Here is a 7566-nt window from a genome sequence, read left to right as displayed (position 1 = left end):
ATCTTCACAGTTGACCCCCCAACCTTTACAGCAGCCTACCCACCTCAACCTTAACAGCTGCCCCCCAACCTTCACAGCTGCCCCCCCCCCCAACCTTCACAGCTGCCTACCCACCCAACCTTCACAGCAGCCCCCCAACCTTCACAGCTGCCTATCCACCCAACCTTCACGGCAGCCTACCCACCCAACCTTCACAGCTGCCCCCCCCCAACCTTCACAGCTGCCTACCCACCCAACCTTCACAGCTGCCTACCCACCCAACCTTCACAGCTGCCTACCCACGCAACCTTCACAACAGCCTACCCACCCAGCCTTCACAGCTGCCCCCCCAACCTTCACAGCAGCCTACCCCCCCAACCTTCACAACTGACCCACTCAACCTTCACAGCTGCCCCCCAACCTTTACAGCAGCCTACCCCCCAACCTACACAGCTGCCCCCCCCAGCCTTCACATCCCCCCAAAAAATTCACAGCTGCCCCCCCCCCAGCCTTCACAGCAGCCTCCCCCCCAACCTTCACAGCTGCCCTCCCCAACCTTCACAGCAGCCTACCCCCCCCCAACCTTCACAGCAGCCTACCCCCCCACCTTCACAGCAGCCTACCCCCCCCAACCTTCACAGCAGCCTACCCCCCCAACCTTCACAGCAGCCTACCCCCCCCAACCTTCACAGCTCCTTGTTCCATCTCAGTGCTGCTGATCTTCTACATCCTCTTTGCAGCCACACCCTGACTCCATACACTACAGTGATGACATTTCTCAGGGCGGGTTTCCTGATGGTGACACCAGAGGATCATGTCTGTGTCATGTGTGCTGAGGAAGGGCCACTTGTGGTCTCCTCTGTGTTACCGCACCTTACCCCTCTGTGTTACCACAATACCCCCACCTTACCCCTCTGTGTTACCACAATACCCCACCTTACCCCTCTGTGTTACCACAATACCCCACCTTACCCCTCTGTGGTACCACAATACCGCACCTTACCCCTCTGTGTTACCACAATACCCCACCTTACCCCTCTGTGTTACCACAATACCCCACCTTACCCCTCTGTGTTACCACAATACCCCACCTTACCCCTGTGTTACCACAATACCCCACCTTACCCCTCTGTGTTACCACAATACCCCACCTTACCCCTCTGTGGTACCACAATACCGCACCTTACCCCTCTGTGTTACCACAATACCCCACCTTACCCCTCTGTGTTACCACAATACCCCACCTTACCCCTCTGTGTTACCACAATACCCCACCTTACCCCTCTGTGTTACCACAATACCCCACCTTACCCCTCTGTGGTACCACAATACCGCACCTTACCCCTCTGTTTTACCACAATACCCCACCTTACCCCTCTGTGTTACCACAATACCCCACCTTACCCCTCTGTGTTACCACAATACCCCACCTTACCCCTCTGTGTTACCACAATACCCCACCTTACCCCTCTGTGTTACCACAATACCCCACCTTACCCCTCTGTGTTACTACAATACCCCACCTTACCCCTCTGTGTTACCACAATACCGCACCTTAGCCCTTTGTGTTACCACAATACCGCACCTTAGCCTCTGTGTTACCACAATACCACACCTTACCCTCTGTGTTACCACAATACCGCACCTTACCCCTTTGTGTTACCACAATACCTCACATTACCCCTCTGTGTTACCACAATACCGCACCTTACCCCTCTGTGTTACCACAATACCGCACCTTTCCCCTCTGTGGTACCACAATGGTGGGAAGGGAATATTAGAGGTTACACCGGTCTTTAGTCATTTCATCTACTTCTAAGGATTTTATCTTTAGTAAGGACTCCATCATCCCCGTCCATCCCATGTGTACCAGAATGTTCTCTTCAGCTACATCACAGAGATGATTATCATTAAAGCAACAACATTTCACTGACTGATCATCCCCACATATCATCCTTATCACACCTGCCCTGAACATCTGTAAGATTCCCCAATGGAGATCAACTCAGAATAAACATGCTTCCTGCTGTGCACAGACCCCCTATGATCACTCAGACCCCCCTGTGATAACACAGACCCCCTATGACCACACAGACCCCCCTGTGATAACAAAGACCCCCTGTGATAACACAGAGGCTCTGTGATAACACAGACCCCCTATGATCACACAGACCCCTATAACCACACACAGATCCCCCTGTGACCACACAGACCCCCTATGATCACACAGACCCCCTAAGATCACACAGACCCCCTATGATCACTCAGACCCCTCTGTGATCACAGACCCCCCTGTGATCACACAGATCCCCCTGTGATCACACAGACCCCCCCCCCCCCCCGTGATCACACAGACCCCCCTATGATCACACTGACCCCCCCATGACCACACAGACCCCCCTTTGACCACACAGACCCCCCTATGACTATACAGATCCCCCTATAACCACCCCCTTCATCATTCACTATCATCCTTCATCATTTATCATCACCCTTCATCATTTAATATCATCCTTCATCATTTATCATCACCCTTCATCATTTAATATCCTTCATCATGGGATGGGCACCCCCAGATCTCCATCTCTATATACATCCCCATGGGGTGGGCACCCCCAGATCTCCATCTCTCTATATATCTCCATGGGATGGGCACCCCCAGATCTCCATCTCTATATACATTCTCCATGGGATGGGCACCCCCAGATCTCCATCTCTATATACACCTCCATGGGATGGGCACCCCCAGATCTCCCCGTCTCTATATACATCTCCATGGGATGGGCACCCCCAGATCTCCATCTCTATACATCTCCATGGGATGAGCACCCCCAGATCTCCATCTCTATACATCTCCATGGTATGGGCATCCCCAGATCTCAATCTCTCTATACATCTCCATGGAATGGGCACCCCCAGATCTCCATCTCTAAACATCTCCATGGAATGGGCACCCCAGATCTCCATCTCTACATACATCTCCATGGGATGGGCACCCCCAGATCTCCATCTCTATACATCTCCATGGGATGGGCAACCCCAGATCTCAATCTCACTATACATCTCCATGGGATGGGCACCCCCAGATCTCCATCTCTCTATACATCTCCATGGGATGAGCACCCCAGATCTCCATCTCTATACATCTCCATGGGATGGACACCCCCAGATCTCCATCTCTATACATCTCCATGGGATGGGCACCCCCAGATCTCCATCTCTATATACATCTCCATGGGATGGGCACCCCCATATCTCCATACATCTCCATGGCATGAGCACCCCAAGATCTCCATCTCTCTATACATCTCCATGGGATGGGCACCCCCAGATCTCCATCTCTATACATCTCCATGGGATGGGCACCCCCAGATCTCCATCTCTATATACATCTACATGGGTTGGGCACCCCCAGGTCTCAAACTCTCTACATCTCCATGGGATGGGCACCCCCAGATCTCAAACTCTCTCCATCTCCATGGGATGGGCACCCCCAGAACTCCATCTCTCTACATCTCCATGGGATGGGCACCCCCAGATCTCCATCTCTCTATACATCTCCATGGGATGGGCACCCCCAGATCTCCATCTCTCTACATCTCCATGGATTGGGCACCCCCAGATCTCAAACTCTCTCCATCTCCATGGGATGGGCACCCCCAGAACTCCATCTCTCTACATCTCCATGGGATGGGCACCCCCAGATCTCCATCTCTCTATACATCTCCATGGGATGGGCACCCCCAGATCTCCATCTCTAAACATCTCCATGGAATGGGCACCCCAGATCTCCATCTCTACATACATCTCCATGGGATGGGCACCCCCAGATCTCCATCTCTATACATCTCCATGGGATGGGCAACCCCAGATCTCAATCTCTCTATACATCTCCATGGGATGGGCACCCCCAGATCTCCATCTCTCTATACATCTCCATGGGATGGGCACCCCCAGATCTCTATCTCTCTATACATCTCCATGGGATGGCACCCCCAGATCTCCATCTCTATACATCTCCATGGGATGGACACCCCCAGATCTCCATCTCTATACATCTCCATGGGATGGGCACCCCCAGATCTCCATCTCTATATACATCTCCATGGCATGAGCACCCCAAGATCTCCATCTCTCTATACATCTCCATGGGATGGGCACCCCCAGATCTCCATCTCTATACATCTCCATGGGATGGGCACCCCCAGATCTCCATCTCTATATACATCTACATGGGTTGGGCATCCCCAGGTCTCAAACTCTCTACATCTCCATGGGATGGGCACCCCCAGATCTCCATCTCTCTACATCTCCATGGGATGGGCACCCCCAGATCTCAAACTCTCTACATCTCCATGCGATGGGCACCCCCAGAACTCCATCTCTCTAAATCTCCATGGGATGGGCACCCCCAGATCTCCATCTCTCTATACATCTCCATGGGATGGGCACCCCCAGATCTCCATCTCTCTACATCTCCATGGGATGGGCACCCCCAGATCTCCATCTCTCTATACATCTTCATGGGATGGGCATCCCCAGATCTCCATCTCTCTACATCTCCATGGGATGGGCACCCTCAGACCTCCATCTCTCTACATCTCCATGGGAAGGACACCCACAGAGCTAGCACTTTACTACTCAGGCTCTACCATCGTCTGCTAGAGGAAGGATTCCGGGCCATCACTCCGGAGGGTTAACCGATGTGTCCGTCTGTACCCCAAATCTCAGGTGCCCCCCCAATCTATCCTCATACATGGCAGTACCTTTGTCTCTATGATGATCTGATACAAAGTTTCTCCTGTGATCACACTTCTCTTTAGGGGGATCCTATCTCTAGGGGGGTCAGGGCTTCTTGCAGCACTGGGGTCCTGGTCAGGACAATGTCTGTATGGAGTTTGCATGTCTGTGTGGGTTTCCTCCGGGCACTCAGGTTTTCTCCCACACTACAAAGGCATGCTGGGAGGATAACTGTCTGCTGTCTAAATATTTCCTAATATGTGTGAGATGGGGACATTAGAGTGTAAGCTCCTAGGGGCAGGGACTGATGTGAATGTATATAAAGCTCTGTGTAAATTGAGGACTCTATATAAATATTCTGGGGCTCAGACGCTGACCTGTGATTGGCTGCAACTCATTTTATATAAAATACCAAAACTTCTGTCCCCATCACAAAAATGCCCAACCACCAATCAGAGAGGAGCTGTCACTGCTAAAGCCAGAACCTCCTTCTATTGGGAGAGAGAATTCTGGAATTTTCTGGGAGAAGGTCTCTATGGGGGGGGGGGGGGGGGGGGGGGGAATTAATTCCATACAACGTTCTGAGTTGTCACCAGAACAGGAACGGAAGGGGAATCTTCCATTGGGGACACTTGTTCTGGTCAGGACTCTCTAATTGTGACCACAAACACAGGTCAATCTGATCATTTAAATTGAATGATAATTGCCTCTATTTCCCATCACCTTCTGACAATGGTCCCCAGATCTAATAACTATAAATAATAAATGCGGGGGGGGGGGGGGGGGCAGAGATCAGCGAGGGAGGGAAGAGGTCAGCGAGGGGGGACAGAGATCAGTGGGGGGGGGGCAGAGATCAGTGTGGGGGGGCAAAGATCAGTGAGGGGGGCAGAGATCAGTGGGGGGGGCAGAGATCAGTGAGGGGGGGACAGATCAGTGAGAGGGGGGACAGATCAGTTAGATCAGTGAGGGGGGGCAGAGATCAATGAGGTGAGGGAAGAGATCAGTGGGGGTGGAGCATAGATCAGTGAGGGGGGAGCAGAGATCGTGGGGGGGCAGAAGAGATCAGTGAGGTAGGAGCAGAGATCAGTGGGGTGAGGGAAGAGATCAGATCACCTGATTACTCATATGATGTCCTCCTTATCACTATACTGGGGATATTTGCAGTCTGTGTAGATCTCCCCACAAAAGTGTACCTGTCAGTTCAGGCAGGGTGATCCTTCCTGTCACTGATTCTCCAGTTTGGGTGTCCACAATAGTTTATTTCTGTTTATATCCAGGTTTGGTGCCTTCGGTCCTCTTTTTTAGTAAAATTTCTGGTTTGGTGTCCCCAGTTCTCTCTTTCAGGAAATGTCCAGGTTGGGTTCCCAGTCCTCAGGTCAGGTGTCCCCAGTAGTTTCTTTCCATATATGTCCAAGTTGGGGGTCCCCAATCCTATCTTCCAGCAAATGTCCAGGTAAGATGACCCCAGTTCTCTCTCTTTTATTATATGTCCAGGACAGGTTGGGGGTCACTAGTCCTCTCTCTTAGTCCTGATCCTGGTCCCTTCCAGAGATGTCTTTAGGGTATCCCCCTCCAGGGATGTCTTTGGGGTGTCCACCCTCCAGGGATGTCTATAGGGTACTCCCCCTCCAGGGATGTCTATGGGGTTCCCCCTCCAGGGAAGTTTATGGGGTGTCCCTCCTCCAGGAAGAGGTCTATGGGGTGTCCCCCTCCAGGGGAGAAGTGTATGGGGTGTCCCCCCTCCAGGGAAGAAGTCTATGGGGTTTCCCCCTCCAGGGAAGAGGTCTATGGGGTTTCCCCCCTCCAGGGAAGAAGTCTATGGGGAGTCCCCCCCTCCAGGGAAGAAGTCTATGGGGTGTCCCCCTTCCAGGGAAGAAGTCTATGGGGTGTCCCCCCTCCAGGGAAGAAGACTATGGGGTGTCCCCCCTCCAGAAAAGAAGTCTAATGGGTGTCCCCAGTCCAGGGAAGAAATCTATGGGGTGTCCCCCTCCAGGGAAGAAGTCTATTGGGTGTCCCCCGTCCGGGGAAGAAATCTATGGGGTGTCCCCCTCCAGGGAAGAAGTCTATGGGGTGTCCCCCGTCCAGGGAAGAAATCTATGGGGTGTCCCACCTCCAAGGAAGAAGTCTATGGGGTGTCCCCCGTCCAGGGAAGAAGTCTATGGGGTGTCCCCCGTCCAGGGAAGAAGTCTATTGGGTGTCCCCCGTCCAGGGGAGAAGTCTATGGGGTGTCCCCCGTCCAGTGGAGAAGTCTATGGGGTGTCCCCCCCTCCAGGGAAGAAGTATATGGGGTGTCCCCCCTCCAGGGAAGAAGTCTATGGGGTGTCCCCGATGTGTGGATCCCGGGCTCTCCTCCGTATTTCTCCCATATAAGTCTCTGTTCTCCGGCTGAACATTCCTGCCGCCAGCGGTACTCCGATCACTGCGGAGATCCCATCAATACCGACTATTCCCCGACTACTGCCCTCCACACTCTCCCCCACCCTCCACACATGCGCAGTAAGTACAACCCCCGACAAACTCCCGAACTGATCGGAGAATGCCCCCCCTGGGTAGATGAGTACTCGTTATTACCCCTCCCCACAGAGAGATCTAAATAAATCACCACCCAGCTTCTATAATTACACCCCCCCCCCCCCCCCATATAATGCGTGCATCATTCCCATCACAAGCTCCCTCCTAGATTGTCAGCTCCTAGGACCAGAGCCTCCAATTCCTCCTCCATGTAATTGTACTGTCAGTGTACAGAGCTGCGCAAACTGTTACCGCTATATACATCCTGTATAATAATATATACATCCTGTATAATAATAATAATAATAATATAAATTCTGTATAATAATATATACA

The 7566-nt window shown here is 52.5% G+C and overlaps 1 protein-coding gene across 1 annotated transcript in view; it reads right to left on the bottom strand.

The window, feature by feature from the left end:
• LOC143972895 (uncharacterized) overlaps positions 1-7174 on the bottom strand; it is a 60333-nt gene extending 53159 nt beyond the window's left edge. The window contains exon 1 of the mRNA XM_077474398.1: positions 5913-7174. The gene's annotated coding sequence lies outside the window, so the exon portion shown is untranslated. The remainder of the gene's footprint in view (positions 1-5912) is intronic.
• Between the last annotated feature and the right edge of the window lie 392 nt (positions 7175-7566).

This window comes from Lithobates pipiens, unplaced genomic scaffold, assembly GCF_037356315.1.
Source record: "Lithobates pipiens isolate NorthernLeopardFrog02 unplaced genomic scaffold, aLitPip1_a1.2 Scaffold_1, whole genome shotgun sequence".
Classification (NCBI taxonomy): Eukaryota; Metazoa; Chordata; class Amphibia; order Anura; family Ranidae; genus Lithobates; species Lithobates pipiens.
This window is presented reverse-complemented; position numbering and strand designations above follow the sequence as displayed.